The sequence below is a fragment of the Lagopus muta genome, chromosome 3 (assembly GCF_023343835.1).
Source record: "Lagopus muta isolate bLagMut1 chromosome 3, bLagMut1 primary, whole genome shotgun sequence".
Classification (NCBI taxonomy): domain Eukaryota; kingdom Metazoa; phylum Chordata; class Aves; order Galliformes; family Phasianidae; genus Lagopus; species Lagopus muta.
In genome coordinates this window covers 41,788,442-41,804,917 of record NC_064435.1, presented here as the reverse complement: position 1 = coordinate 41,804,917, position 16,476 = coordinate 41,788,442, and the positions used below count along the sequence as shown (strand labels likewise).

The window sequence follows — 16,476 nt, the reverse complement described above, 5'->3', positions numbered from 1 at the left end:
GCTTTTATGCAGTACTTTATTTGGATTTTGATGATGGGAAATTTCTGTTTTCAGTGTTAGATACAGTGCTTCCTTAGTAAAACTCCATCTGTTCTATTTGGTTCTGCTGACCAACTCTCTTCTGATGCTCTGCTATTCACCATTTGCATGACTTTTACCTGGGAATATCTTTGAGAAGGATTCTCTCCTGAAATGTGCTTGCTGTAGTTACATGCAGGGAACCAGGGAAGCAGTATCAATCGTCTCAAGGTGGAAGAAAGGCATCACAATGAGCTGATAAATTTTCCTGTGGTCTAATGCAAGAAAATTGGGTTTCAGGTCCTGACCGACTTGGAGCCCAGAGAAACAAAAAGCACTGTCTGCATGTGAGTAGGTAAGGGAATAACCCACGGATGAGTCACGAATGCAGCATTACTAATGACCCTACCCACACCACAGCTGCTGAACCTTCCTGCAAGGCAGAATCAGCTACAGACTCCCCCAGATGCCAAGCACGTCTCATCAATACCCTGTGGAGTTGATGATCTCAGACAGGCTTTTAGAACTGCCCCCAGCTTCTAGCTGAGCTGCCTTTATGGGGACTGCCCAGAAAGGTCTGCTCACTTGTCTTGGCCTACTGTGTCTTGAAATCCCCCAGTACCACAGCTTTCACCTTAATGTCAGGAAGCTTCAACAGGGAATCTTGCTAAATGAGTGAACACATGCAAATAAATGTAAAGCACAGAGAATGTGGTGATTTCTGCAGTCTTCATAGTGTGGCTATAGGCCTATTAGCATTTGCTTTGATGGAATGGCTTTCTTTTGATGTAGGATATCATATATACTTTTTAATGACCTTTGTAAAGGCAATTTGTAGAAAAAAAATAAAAGGTGGAAACAGTGCAGTGCTGTTTCTGGAATGGGCTAAAAATTGCTTTGTGGCTCTTCTTGTTAAACAAGGAATGTTTCTTCTAGGGCAACACAATAGCAGCTGAAAGTGGGATGAGAGGAATGTCCAAAAAGGGCATATAGAGAGCCAGGATTAAAGAAAGCAGAAAAGCGAAACTCCAGCCAAAGAAGAAAAAGTCTGATACTAATATACTGAAAGCTTGGGATGGCTGGAAAATGTATAGAAGGGCTTCATAGAAGGAATTAATGGATTTTTCTTTTTGAATTGAGATGTCATTTTTTCTTCTTCTTGGGATTTTGCTCTTCTGCTTTGCTGCTGTTGCCCATGTATTAAAATTAACCTCTTTTCCTAAGAATCCTGGTACGTTCTGTTTGCCAACCTATTCCCATGTACAGCTGTCTTTTTAAGCCACGAGTTCTCTTGCAGTAGAACCGGGGTAGGATTTTGCTGTGGCTTCAATGCTCTCCCACTGCTACAAGGTGATCCACTTTCTGGACTGGAAGTGTGTGACCCTTTTTGAGCGTTGGTTTGTGTGGACAGCTGACATGAGAGATGCTTCTCAGAACTGCTGAGTCTATTACAGAAAATATGTCATTTGACAAAACTGACTTGTGTTTGTGGGCTTTAGAAGGCCTTCCTTATGATTGTTCCTGCCATGCTGAAGTTTCTGTGGTGTCAGGTGCTGTTGCCTGCCCTGAGTTGTAAGAAGAATGGTGCTCCTGATTCCAGTGCAAGCATGGCCAAACAAATGGGTCACTTTTATGAGCAAAAGTAATAGATTTTCAGTTGGGGTGTAACAGATAGAGACAATTTATATCAATGAGTGCTCACTGATATTTTCGGATTTTTGCTGAAAAAATTATAGCATGAATTTATTCCTTCCTCTTCTTCTAGTTTGTATATCTGAAAATGGGAATCACTTTGGTTTTCAAGGACCGTTGGACACCCACAGGGCATCTAAACTCCAAAAACGATTATCATATTTTAGAAGGCAAGAGAAAATTGTTGCTAACTCTTCCTGTGAGTTGTGTTGTGAATAGGATAGTTAGAAATGCGGAGAATTATCACAGAAGTGTGTTTGGAAAACCTATTCAAGGAAAGAGTTGAAAACAGGCTTAGTGAACTGATGTGCTAGGTTTCATTCTGCCTTTATCCTCAGCTCCTGCATCAGGACAAAAAGCCTGTCTGATGAATGACATTCTTCAGTATTTGACAAAGAGGGAAGCTCCTGTGACTTGCACGCTTTGCCGAGGCTGGATTAGGAGTCAGGGAACAGGGAGAGCTGCTGTGCATGGGCAGAGCAGTGTGGAAGAGCTTGTACTAAACTTGACCTGTATCAGTATTGCCAGTCTGTCATTATTCACAAACACGAGACACATCACATGGCTGGCGCATGTTTGGAGCACACCCAGTGTTGCTCCAGAAAACGCTAAAGGCTGGCTTAATGGAGAGACTTAATGAAGGGATTGATTATTTCTGTATTTCCTCCCTTGCCTCCAAGTCTCCTTCATTCTTGGCAAAGAGGATTTCATCTTTCAGACCCTGCCATGAGGGCAGCATTTACCTGTGCTCCTCTGGGATGAGCTCGCATCAATGAGTACAGCAGCAAAACTGAAATATGCATGAGATTTGTAAATATAATGGAGGGGGGTAAGACACATTGGAGATCACGTTCTGTCTGGCCTTTGCTAGTAAAATTCTTAGCAGTTGAAAACACAATATATAACACTGAAAGGCTATCCTGACATGTTTTAGAACTATTTTTTAAGTTCCCTTTGAACTGCTTTTTCCTTGACGACATTTTTAAGAATGTATAGTTATTGTTATCGTTTCAACTATACTTAACTATAATGATGAGAATAGTAGAAATATGCTCTTGAAGAATGGATAGTTGTGAGCAGCACTAGCAGTCTATGGCAGCACTAACCTTATGCAAAGAGCTGTGCTGTGAAACTCAGTGGAAATTATGCTGTGTGTGTTGTGTGTGTCATCCTGCCTGGCTCGGAGCCTGGGATAAACGCTTCTACCTTCTTCTGGGACACATAAAGTGGCTTTGAGAAAAGCTTTTCCTAAGCCTCTTCAGGTGAAAATCTAATACCAAATCATTTCTGCTGCGCTTTATTAAAGATGCTTGAAACTGAATTGCTATAGATTGTCTTTTAAATCAGATTTAAAAGTTACAACAGGAAAATGTCAGTGATATATGTCTAGCCTTCTGTCAGATATGAAGGAAAACACAGTTAATCAGTGACCTGCTAATGGCAGAGAAGCCACTGACTGTTCACAGCCTAAAGGCTTTGATCATACAATTGCTTAAAAGTTGCACGCCCATACTGACATCTGTAACTACACAGGGTGCATCAGACACACTAGGAGGGAGAGCTGAGATATCAACAGGTCCTGCTCTGGCAAAAAAAAGTAATGGGACATCTAGACTTCATGGGAAGAATTCAGCATCTCGCATGGGTAAGGTTGTCCTGATAATCTCAACTGAAGGTGGACCTTCAAGGACTTTCCCAGCTGATGCGAGAGCTTCTAATAATCCCACCTCTGTATCTTCACCTCCTTTTCCCCATCCTGCTGCAACTTCACCGCACCCCAGGATCATGCGTTGCATTTGATCACCATCAGGTCAGCAGAGAGTGTGTTTTGAAGGCAAACATTTTTGAAAAACTGCAAAAATGGGAACAATTCATATAGTTTTCATTAAGAAGTATTTTCTGACAGTTGTAAATGCTTAGAGTTTTGTAAGCTGTGCTATGCACAGTGTTACGAAGTGTCCTCTGGCTGGTCATCTCCCAAGACGGGTAGTTACAGAAAACCTAAATTCCCTATGCTATGATTTTCTGTTTTACTTAGATGAAATGTATGGGATCACTTTGGCCAGTTTCTGTAAGTCAGAAGTCACTGTGTTGTGAGACTTGGAAGATTCTGAATGATGAATTGGTGTCCACTGACTAAGATGCTTTGAAGGTCCTCTAATGGATTTTATTTCGAAATGTTATTAAAATGCATTTTTTGAAATATAAATACATTTTCACAGTAGTACTGTCCTAATTCTAATGATTTTTCTTTGTTAGTGTCAAAATAAATCCATAGCATTTATTCATTTGTCTTGCTCTTTCAGTGATAGTATGGGTTAATTAAAAAAGTATAAAATAAGAGTGCTAGGTGGGATTCGGATCAAGGTAAGTTATTATTTCAGACCTACCTGGCTAAACTACTACCCCTGTTGGCACTGAGGTGGATTTCCACCCGAGTCTTTAGTGGGTAAACATCTTTGGCTTGGCAATGATTTTCTTGTTATTTCAGTTTTCTTCTGCTATTGTGAAGCGTGAGAAGGAAAAAAATATTATTTAATTACTAGATTCTGGTATGTGTTTTGCCATTAGAAGGAAAAATGAGTGTTTATGATTTACCCTGTACTGCATCCACTGTGATTCCCGTGCATTGCTATCTAGCAGAATTCTTTTTCTCAGTTACTCTCCAAAATTATTGAACTCATATGCAAAAAATAAAATGTTTTTCTTAAATATGCCTTTGCACAGAGAATGAATTAAACTCAAGTAGAACACGGTGGAATCTGTGACCAGAAATTTGTATCTCTGGTTACGCAGAAAGTGCTTAATTCATAAATTAGTTCCAATACATTCTCTTAGCTAAGGACATTCTGTCCCAACAACACCAGTGTGCACACTGTAATGAAACAGGTATTGCTGTTACTGTTTTGGGGAGAGGGGGTCGTGAGTAAAGCATCCTTACAGGATATTTCTGTGGAGTTTAGGGAGACTCTTTAATACGTGCATATTTATGTTTTATTGCATATGGGAAGTTGGTTCCTCCAACCTTTTCCATATGAGAGCCTGTCTACATTACCATCCATGCATAGGAGCTTCAGTGTCAAGCCACAGCCACGCTTGCATGAATCATAGCTGTTAGAAAGAAAGACTTATTAGTCATCTACTTCATTGCCCTTCCTATATAGAATTATTCTATATTGTGCTGTACATTTACTGCTTTTATGCTAGTCTAATTTTAAATTATTGAAGAAATAGGGATCCCACTGCTTCCCTTGGGAAAATGTTCCAAAGCATGATAGATATATTGTCAAAAATATACTCATTTCCTCATATTCATTTTTCTTTTATTAACTTTTTCATTCCACCAACTTCTGTCTTCTCTGCATTTTCCTGTGATGTCACTTAGAATCATGAGCCTTGAACCCTGCAAACATCTGTTTGTTTTCAGCCTCCTATACGCGCATGTAAAAGGATACAAATTAACCCTTCCAGGCTTCCAGGTAAAATTGGTTTATATTTAGGAGTAAGCCAATAAAATTGTGAATGTTAGTTGGTTCATTTTGAAGCAATACACTTCTGCAACAGTGTCAGAAGTGACTGATTACAAACAATGGCTTACAGTTTCATGCCAACTGAGAGTTAATTTCTTAGGCCTCTTTTTGCAAAGAGTGGCTGGTCTGTGTGAGTGGAAGCATGCAGAGTATGTAGAACCTTTGTGGATGTTGATTTTGCCACGAATTTCCATGTTTATCTGCAGCATTCGTAGAATACATCAGGCAGATGGGGAACTTACAATTTCCCAGCTGTGGTGTGCTCGTGTGAGCTCCCATAGTCCTTATCAGCACAGACATTAACAAAGTCAGTGATGGCTTCTGCTGCCATGTTATTTCTGTCCTGATGCGGTTGAAGAGCGTTCGTTGATCACCACAATCATGTGGGCCAAGGCAGTGGTTTAAAATATGCCTTTGTGCTTTGCTTTTGTTCAAGTTAACTTCATTAGTTCAGGAAAAGGACAGTAGCTTAGTACAAGATCTGTCAGAAATCTTCAGATGTTCTCATTTGTCTGGACTTTAAATCTATTTTCAATACAGATCAAGTTTGCCTTAGTTGGATTCTGAGTGCAGGTGTATAATCTGACTTAAACGGTGCAACTTGACAGCATTGTATGTGTGTACTTAATTGCCCCTACTCCACAGTGCACTGAGCAAGTCTTATTTTCCCCCTTCTGCTTTGAAATTTGCCATTATGAATTTCCTTTCAAATCTTAGATCCTACAAACAACCTCCAGGTGGCTTGCATGCTTCTAGCATCTGTCTTGCTTTTCTTCCCTCCTGGTCTGGGCAAGTCTGCTTTGTACTGACCTTGTTCCAGCTGCTGGTGCCCTTATTGCTGAAGTTCCTCTACAGTTCCAGGTCACGGGGCTCTCTTCTGCTTTGAACAAAGACTCAGCCATGATGTCTTAGCCCTGGAAGTGAGCACCATTCAGAAAGTTTTAGAGTTTGCCAGTTTTATTCTAGATCTGTAATTCTTTTCCCAGTAAGTGACGGTATTTCCCTAGAAAACACTTCAATAGAACTCGGTGATTTTGAAAAGGGAATGTTTTTAACTGAGATTAAACGTAGGCAAGAACATAAATAGAATACGATTTGATAGAATACATTCCATAGACAAGGCATCTGCTTTGTGTAGGACAAAGTAAGTACCTGCAGTGCAGAGAATGAGGTTGCAAATATGACTGTGCCCTTTGCTCAATGTCTCCTGCTTTTCCTGGAAACGTTTGCATCTTAGGTGGATGGATTGTCAGACCACTGACGTTAATGAGAAAACTCCACATGACATCTGTTGTGGTTTCTGTGTGTTCTGTGTTCCTTCCTAAATACTCAGGAAACCCATGTGAAGGAGGCAGGATAAAAAAAAATCATACTCATTGTGCAGTTTAGCAAAAGTGGGCATCCTAACTTGTTCGGTCTTTGCCAGATTACTTGCAAAAGTTGGGTAATAAAGGGGAGAGAGACTCTCTTCTGAGATAACAAGTCTTAATGCGCTTTTTTAGCTCCTTTTCAGGAGCCAGCGTGCAATTTTATTCTGTACAATGGGCTAAAATGAAAGTCAGAAGTGAATCAGTCTTTTGGGTTTTGTCCCCAGTATTTCCTCTAATTGGCATCGCTAAGGTGACAGTGCATATATTACAAAAGCTGCAATCAAATGTTCAGCATTTGAAGAGTCTTTTCCATGGCTTAGCTGCCTAGGCTCCTTACCTGGGATATGATCTTATTGTCACTGGATGGTCGTACTGTCCCTTTTGTTAACTAGAACTGGTTTTTAAAGGTAATTCTTTTAAAATTTTAGTAGAATCTTAAGACTTTACCTGATAAAGTTGGCTGTGCAAAATGCATGGAATGGTATTAGTGTTGTTTTATATAACTGACCATGCATAAAACTGTAAGAAATTAAACCCTAACAAATAAGACCCCTTGCCAAGGGATAGATCCCAGTTAAGTGCCTTTGAAAATTCTAGGTAGGAAGCAGCTACTGTGCATGGAAAACAAATATTAGTACAGAGCAAATACATTTTCTAAAGCATTTTAATAGACACGCTTGTTGAGTTGACCCTTGCTTTTGGAATTGTATCAGCGGAAGTAAGCAGGAATTGGCTTTGCAAATCAAAATGGAAGTCTAGCAGTAACAAGTAACCTTGCAAGAGGGCAGGCAGGGCTAATGCTTGCATTCAGCATAAATCCCGCTTACACTATCATCACCTTTTTGGTATGCTGTGTTTTCTAATGTAGGTCTAGTTAGGTATGCAAAACTTTTATATAAATTTGACTTTGTTTATATGCCCTATAAAGAGTGACCTTGCAACTTTATGTTGGCCATGAAAGGTTTTTTCTGGGTCCAATTTAGTAATTCAGAGAAAACAGCAGAAAGTCAATAAATGCCTGTAAGAGTGTACAGGGCTGAGCTTTCTAGCTGTGGCATGTAGCTGTCATGTTCTGATGTCATCTCTTTACCCTTGGGCCTCTTTGATGAATTCAGATTTGCGACCTTCCAGCAGTAAGAAGTGAAGGTATGGGGCACTGACAGCACTGGACTCGTAGAGAAAGGATTCCAGTTGAGAACAGCAGTTGTAAAAGCATGTTTGTCTGCAATCTAAAGTAGAAAATAGTCAAGGAAAAATTGGTTGTGGTTTGCCCTGAATTTTCTTAAACAATTGCTGGGCGAGAAGCTCAGTGGCACAGTAACACCAATTGCCAAGCTGAGTGCATTCAGAAAAGCAGGCCTCTTTTAGCAAAGTGGGGAATTTGTCCCCACGTAAGTGACGTAAGTGACGTAAGGTTTATCCTGCAGGTTCACCTCGGGTTACAACCGGATCTAATTCAGCATGCTCTTGTCAGTACAGCTTACTTCAGCTGAACCAAGAAATACAGTTCAATTTTGTATGCAGCTAACTCCCACATAAAGCATCAAAACCTTTCCAATCTGATTTTTTTTAATTGTTTTTTTTTTTTTTTCACTTGAGGAACACTTGGGCCTGAATAATGTGTGTTTATTTATTTGTCTGCTACCAGCTGAAAGTAATTTTATGAATTTGATTAAACAACCGCCTCAGAGTAAACTGGAGAATCACATACTTAAAGGAGCTGTTCCCACACATAGACACTAATGAGGCTGTACAGGAGAATGTTGCTGTTTGGGGCCTCTGCACATCCCCAGGGAGCATTTCCCCACTGGGAAAAGGTCCTGCTCTGCAGTCCTGACCTAGTCTAGGGTTTGAAGTAGCTCTGCCAGCTAGTGATGTGCTGAAGTATTTCGTTGTTTTCATCTTGGTAGACTCTGAGAAATGACTTGCATAATTTTCACAGTGATATCTTTCTGATCTGTAACAATTTTGCAGTTCTCTTTTGTATCATGCATGGTGTAGTGGCAGTGTTCATCTGCTGGCAGACCCCTGAATCTCCCCGAATTGTGAGTGCCGAAAACCATGGTGCCAGACCAGAAGTGGCATTTGTGTGGAACATGTCAAGCAGTTCCAAGAAAGGAACTGGGCAAGGTGTTTTTACACACTGAGGCAAGAGGAGTTGATGTATGCTTGCTGCCTTCATCTTCAAGTGCTGCTGGCTACTGGCAGAGTGAAAAAATGCTTTAGAAAGCAAAGGTTTGTGGTGCACTTCCAGAGCTATCATCTTTTTTTTTTTTTTTTTTTCTTAAACAGAAATGAGATTTTAATGCAGAAATCTCTTCTCTAAACTTTAGAGTTAAGCAAACATTGTGTTGGATCTGACCATGTGCATTGTTCCTGACAGTTTACAGGAACAGGCCAGCGGATAGCTATGAAGTAATGTGACAGAAGGGGAATTTTCTTTTTAATCCCTGACATTTAATCATTGCTAGTGTCAGGAAATATAAATATTTGTCTTCTGTTGCTTAAAGAAAGCAAGGTTCATTAAGGATTATATCCTTTCTTTCTAAAACAAATGAGTTTCTAATGGGAACATGCAGGAATTCATTAACAATCTAATGAATATTTTTAATAGTCCTTTTTGGTCCCAATTATAATATAATGCAGACAGCTCCACAGGGTAAACTACATTTCAGGTTTAAAAAGGTAGAACAGACTTTTCATTAATCTCTTTTAGCTTTGCCTTTCAGTTTTAACCTCCCTATTGAACTGGCTGTAGGCGGTGCTGTCCCTATGCCAGCTTTACAGTCACTTACTTGGTTTGCTTGAGTGAAGAGGGCTTCCGCAGCCCGCCTCGGGTTTCAGGCTGTGTGCCTGACATTGCCGGTGCCTCCAGGAGCTCGAGTAGGTGGCACCGCCGGGCTGCTGCCACCAGGGCTGAGATCACCCAGCCTCCCTGCCTCTGTGATGGATGTCTCTAACTCTTTCCAACTCGAGCTGACTTTGATCCCACGTAATGAAAAGCCTTAAAATAGACAGCGGAAGGGAACAGAGAGGAGCTTTAATTATTTACTGGTGAGGTAGAATCCGTATCTTTTGTAAAGATACTTTTTTGTTGTTTTTTGGTCTATTCAGTTTTCATTAAGCCAAATTTAAATCTTTGTGCTCAGTGTTGCTTCAGATTCTGGGGTTGATTAAAGAGGCTTTTGAAGAGAGCTGCATTTTTTTCTTCTTTTACCTAGTTATTTTTCCCATTTCCTAAACGAAATGAAAATACTCCTTTAGCAATTTACAGTATGTTAGCTGCAGCAGTGCTGGCAGATACTAGCTTGAAGTTTTAGTTGCTCTAAGCAACCAGAGCTGAGGAGTGCTGCTTTTCTCCCACTGCTGATGTCTTTGTGCTGGGCCCACAGTGCCCTAACTGTTAGGTACTATTTCGGCAGCACAGGGCTGCATGTGGCCATTTCTGGGTCATGGGCACCCGACAACTGCATTTGAGATTGTTTTTTTTCCAATTGCAAAGCAGTCCTCATCATACTAAACATTTTGATGCTGTCTTTGCCTTCTTCTGAAAGCAGTGGTGATGTCTTGTCGTTCATCGCACTGTTAATACAGCAAGTGATCATGAAGATGATGAAGGGCCTGGAGCACCTCTCTTGTGAGGAGGCTGAGAGAGCTGGGGCTGTTCAGCGTGGAGAAGAGGAGACTTAGGAGGATCTGTTCAGCATGGAGGAGAAGGGGAGGCTTAGGAGGATCTCATCAGTTTCTATAGATACCTGCAAGAAGGGTGCAAAGAAGATGGAGTCAGACTCCATCCAGTGTTGCCTGGTGCCAAGACAAGAGGCAGTGGGCACAACCTGGAACGCAGGATGTTCCCTCAGAACACCAGGAGCACTGTGTAGGTGACGGAGCGCTGGCACAGGCTGCCCAGAGGCTGTGTGTGGGCTCTGCTGCTCAGAGATCTTCAGTGGCTGCCTGAAGTTGGGCCTGGGGTCCATCGGGCCCTGCCAGCCTCAGCCGTCTAGGTAAACAAAGGAAACAAATTCGCTGAAGGAGGGGGTTGGAAAACTGCTTCCAAGTGCCACAAACGTCCTTGAGGGTAAAAATGAGAAGCTCTAGGCTAGACTGGAACTAAAAGTTACTGAATGTGGCTGGTGGGTACTTTGTATTTTTAGGCCCAATTTGTAACTTAGCTCACTGGGAAGGGATGAGTGGGAGCTTCAGTTCCTGTGACAAAATACACACTGTCTTCATGCTGGCCTATTTTTCACAGTCCACTGAAGCCCACAGCCTGGCTGGTGGTGGTGGGGCTGGCCTGCCATCACCTTGGTGAGCACCTAACCCTGGCAGGGTGCACAGGAGGCTGAAAGGTTTTATCTGAAACCCAGTGCAGGAGCTGGAGGAATTAGACACCAGCCCCTGAGAACATGAACATGAGCAGGCTGAGAGGGTGGGGAAGATGGGCTTTTGGTGCACCATTTCCTTGCCTCGCTGCACTTATAAAGCCAGAAACAACATAGCAATTCCTGAGCAAAGGCTAATTTGATTTGTTTTGTGATCATCTTTAAGGTCCCTTCCAACCTGAACCATTGCATTCCATGATTCATAGTATGTGTGCTAGGGAGATTTGCATGCTCACACTGAGACTCAAGGAGCTCCAGTGCCCATCAGTATCACTGTGTCCACAGCTTCTTCAGAGAAATAGACAGTAATGGGAAATACAGTGAGGGCTCAGAGAAATGTCCTTGCTTTATCCTTGGTGGATGGTCTTGATGCCATTAGCAAACTACTGTACATAGGGGAAAACATGCCTTTAATAGTCTTGTTTCAGCTGCTGTTAATTTGATTTCCCTCAGGTATTCTGTGTTCAGTCACGAAGTCCTGGAGCAAGACTTGGTGTAGCAAGGAGTGCAAATAATTTACGCTGCAATGTCTGAGTTTCCTAGATAAAGCATGCGCTATTTCAAACACAGCAAAAAAAAAATTCCTTTTATTTGGGGATAGACAAGATGAATTCAGAGAGAGGGGAGGAGGTGCTGTAATAATAAATGCGTTTATTCAAAGCAGTTTTGTGACAACAAGTAGATTACGTCCAGACCTGTGCTCAGCTTCTGTGCATACACATTGTACGTTTGCAGGTTGTTTGTCATGATGCTTCACAGAGCAATGTTAAAATAGTTTGTAATTACTGATGGATTATTTATGCCTAAAGTATGTTTCTATATATCCCTTTTTCTCTGGAAGTTGTTAGTTTAGTTTATGCGTTCAATTCTATTCCAGCCATAAATGTAGACAAGATTACTTCTTTTTTCATGGAAACTGAGGAAGTGCGAGTCAGGCACGTAATTATGTCTGTCTTGAGACTAAACTGCATTTGTTTGCATTTGTTTGTATTTATGTAAATCTTCAGTAGGACAGTTGGAAAGAATGGACTGGATTCTGCCCCAGATCATCATTTCCTGTTGTTTTGCTGGAGCTCGTTTCAAAGTGGGATTTTTCAGTAGGACTCAATATTGCTGTTGCATGGGTTCTGCTGCTACTGTGGTACTGCTTGACTTGTATAGCTTTGCAAAAGCTAAAATTAAAGCATTTAGAGAAGAAATAGGTCATGACTGAGTGCATTTATATGTGAATGCTAATTATTCACAACTTTAAAATTATTGAATGAGTTTCTTCGGATTTGCTCTGTTCCATAGATCCCATTGACATTTAAATGTAATTTACTTCTATCACCATGTTATATCATAAAATCCAGTTTCTGATATTTTCATTAGCTGGTAGATGTTCTGTAATATAAAAGAAAATCATACTTAGGTCATGGAGGAAAAGGAAATGCAGTTAATCTGTTAATTCCTAAAATTCACTAATTAATTTTTTTAATCTCATACTGGTATTAGGAAGATTTAGGGTTTTATTTTCAGTAAAAGTTGTGTAGAGTTCCTGAAATTCTCTGCACGGTTTAAGATGAGCGTATGATGGGAGGTTCAAAGTCACCACATCCTAAATGCTGCACTCCAGCCTTTTGGACTTGCAGCCTCTAATCGTCTCTTTTCATATGGAAAATGTATGCTTCTCCTGAAGGTGCTGATTCTTCTAATCATTCCTTCCCATTCTGATGAGTTTGCACCTTCTCGGAGAAAAGCCTTTGAGAGTGATTTCTTGTCTGAGGTAGTCTCTGCTCTGGTTTGAATTTCCATAAATCAGGGCTGAAAGGGAAGTTTGTGGTAGCTGAAATATTGCTCTGAAGAATGCAAGAAGCACACTGTAATGTCTGAGCTTTTGAAAGTGTGTATTTTTCTTGGGTACCAGTTTTCACTGTATTCAAAGAAAGATTTTCATGGCAGCTGCAGATGTCTTTAGTAGGTGGTATTCAATGCTACTGATTTCTCAGACCTCAGAAATAGTGTGCACGGTGGGATTTTTGACCGGAGTAATGTTCAGGTGGTGGTGGGTTAAAAAAGTCTCTCTTTCACCAACAATCAAATTGATAATTCACAAATCATTATTTGCCCTTCTGTAAGCCCATTTTCCCCTTTCACCTCTTTTGCCTGTGCTTCATCTTGTAAAATGTGGCGGTAACATGACTCGCAGGTTGGGTGTTTTTTCCTGTTTGATGACTGCGAGGAGCCCAGGGTCTGTGAGGCATTTGCTGCCAGCATTGCATAACTTGTCATTTGGCTGCTGTAAGCAACTGTGCCTGGGGAGCTTCATGCGCCTCTCTGCAGGCTGAGCCGTGCAGCTGATCGTGACACCCGTCCTCGTAGGATGAGATCATCAGCTAAATATAGGTTATAAAGTGGGAAGACCGCGCTCAAGGAGAGGCGTTGTTTCCCCGTTTTCCCCGCGCCGTGCTAGAAGTGGAAGGATAACATCTCTCCTAGCAGGTACAGAGCAAAAGAGATTTAATGTGCTGACCATGGGAAGATGTGCATCGCGCCATCTCCTGCGTGTGGTGGTCTTTCCTTCCTCATCAGTGTGCTTTCACCCCTTCCTCGAGTCCACCTGGGTCTGTGCAGATTTCTCACTGAAAGCTGTCATCTGTCATCCTGGCATCTCCGGCTGATATTTGGGATTTCTCTGCAGGATGGGTACAGCAGAGGGAGCAGTAGGACAAGCTTCTCCCAGGCTGTCTCGCCCTGCATGCTCCCTCCCAGCTTGCAGCCCCCGGGCTCAGCAGCATCCCCTTCTGTCCCTGCTCTCCCAGCAGGATACAGCCCCAGCCCGAGGGGTGCATGGGTGCCATTGGTTCGGGATGCAGATGGCAGGAGACAGCTGCGTGGCCATGACACCCGCCACAATGTCTGCAGAGCCTCCCACACCTCAGAGTGTGAGGCAGACACCGATGGCATTTATATAACTGATCTGGTGGGATTCCTGTCACTGCCCTATATATTATGCTCCAACAATCATCATCACTTTTAAAATTGTTAGGGTTCTTCCTGTGTTCTTGCTAGGTATTTTTTTCTTTAAAAAAAAAAAAAAAGAAAGAAAAAAAAAAAGAAAAAGTTTTCTTTCCCCTTTTGCCCAGGTTTTTGTCTGGAGAGTTGAATAAAGTAAGCCCCAGTACACGAAAGGCGCAGAGCTCTTAGTCCAGAGGATGACCACTAAGATGATCAGAGGGCTGGGGCCCCTCCTATGTAGAAAGGTTGAGGGAACTGGGCTTGTTTAGCTTGGAGAAGAGAAGGGTCCAGGGAGACCTCATTGTTGCCTTCCAGTACCTGAAGGGAGCGTATAAATAAGAGGGGGAATGGCTGTATACGAGGGTAGATGGTGATAGGACAAGGGGGAATGGTCTTAAACTGAGACAGGGGATGTTTAGGTTAGATATTAAGAGGAAGTTTTTCCACCCAGAGGGCGGTGATGCACTGGAACAGGTTGCCTAAGGAGGCTGTGGATGCCCCATCCCTGGAGGCATTCAAGGCCGGGCTGGATGTGGCTCTGGGCAGCCTGCTCTGGTGGTTGGTGACCCTGCACATAGCAGGGGGTTGAAACTAGGTGATAATTGTGGTCCTTTTCAACCCAGACCATTCTATAATTCATTTTAGAGCGGGAAGGATTTTTTGGTGGGATGTGGGATGAATGAAAGAAAGTTATTCTTGTGTTGAGCCAAACTGAACAGAGAATTACTTCATAGATTATTTTCTCCCAGTCCTGAAAGAAGTGTATGGTCTCTTCATCTGCATGCGTGTCTGCCTGCACGCGCGCTTCAGACATTGGCCAGCTTTCCACGAAAGGCCTGTGGTTGTCTGTCTAGGCAAATGTAAATACCTAACATTTGTAGCACCTTAATGTAAGAATTTACTGGAAGCCTTCTTTCACTTCAGAACATAGCATTGCAATGAAACCAAGGTACTGGAATGAGAAAGGATAGCAGAGCCATTTTCTTAATAAAAATACTCTGTTTGCTTCCTAATTTCAGGAATAAGGACACGAATATCAGGATAAGGTCGTGATAAGATGAATTTTGATGCTATGGTCTTCAGTCTGACAAGTGTTTTAGCCATTCTTTTCAGGCACTGGATGCCATGAGCTCTCCTATTTAGCACTCATTGGTACTTCTGCATGCGGCGTTAGACATGATTTCAAAACCAGATTAGTGCAGCAACTAGAAGGACAGTTGTGGAGACCTGAGGAAATTTGAAGGATCATTGTAGAGGTAGCGTTGCAGCATGACTGCATGGTAGTTGAGAGGAAGCTGAAGGTAGATATGGACAACTCTCAGTTCCTGAGGGATAGGAATATTGATGGGAGTTTAGAGGAAACAGGGATTGCTGTCATTGGGAGCAGTAATTAACAAGGTCCTTAAATCCTTAGGAAAACAATCTTCATTAGATGCACTGCTCACCAAGCAACTTTAATGAAATACAGCTGTCACTTCAAACCTTTCAAGTTCAGCATTTTCAGGCAGGGAACCAATAATGGATGACACAGCCTTTTTTATTTATCCGTAAGCACCATGAGGCCAGGAAGGACTTTTCCAGGACTCAGCACTGGGTGCAATTAGGTTTACCTGTCTTTTTTTTTTCCGTGCTATTTCTTTTTTTAAAAAACACATTTTTCCTTTCAGTGAAGTAAAAATGACTTATGATGACTCACTGATTTAAGTTCTTTTGATTTTGTTAAATCTCAGAGGTCTTTGTTTTACTGATCAATTTAGATGTCTACCAAGAAGAGTAGTCTTTTTCATTTATTCAGTGTTTGTATTAATGGTAAATGGAAGGAGAATTATTCTGGTTGTTCTCTTTGGTATTTTTCAAGTAAGCGGCTTGTCAGTGGTGAGCTTCCTGGGAGCACTAGGAGGACTCATCTCAGTGCCCAGGTGCCAGAACAGGTCTCCATGGAGCAGCTAGTCTCCTTCTGAGGGCTGGGGCTGTGCTGTGCCTGGCTGAGGCCACGTTGGTCTCCTGTGCTGTGTCATGAGAGCAGCAAGGGGTTCGGTGCTGTGGGATGACACCAAGAGCCCCCATCCCCACTGACTTCACTAGATGTTCTCCATCTCTTTCAGTCTTTTTTTTTCTCTTGGGCTGAGCAACCACCAAACACATGACATTCAATATGAGAAAGTGCTGGAATCTGTACCTGGGATGATGCAACGCCGGATGTATATACAGAGTGAGGATGAGAAGCTTGTGAGCAATGCCACAAAAAGGGAGTTGGAGGTTCTGGTTGACAAGAAGTTAAATGAGAGCTGTGTGCTCTTGGCAACCCAAAGGGCCACCTGCACTCCGTGGTGCATCAGGCCCATCACTGTCAGTGGGTGAGGAAAGGGGCTGTGCCACTCTGCTCTGCACTGTGCAGCCTCACCTCCAGCACTGTGTGTGGGTTTGGGTGCCACACTACGAGAAGTGCATAAAACTATTAGAGAGTGTTCAAAGGAGGGCCTGGAT

The 16,476-nt window shown here is 42.2% G+C and overlaps 1 protein-coding gene across 2 annotated transcripts in view; it reads left to right on the top strand.

Moving 5' to 3' along the window:
• Positions 1 to 16,476, top strand: part of DTNA (dystrobrevin alpha) — a 210,664-nt gene that overhangs the window by 14,965 nt on the left and 179,223 nt on the right. The window contains exon 1 of one of the 2 annotated variants that reach the window (XM_048939458.1): positions 9,596 to 9,599. The exons of the other annotated variant lie outside the window; for it this stretch is intronic. The gene's annotated coding sequence lies outside the window, so the exon portion shown is untranslated. Of the gene's footprint in view, positions 1 to 9,595; positions 9,600 to 16,476 lie in introns of those variants that run through there. 2 annotated transcript variants of the gene reach the window in all.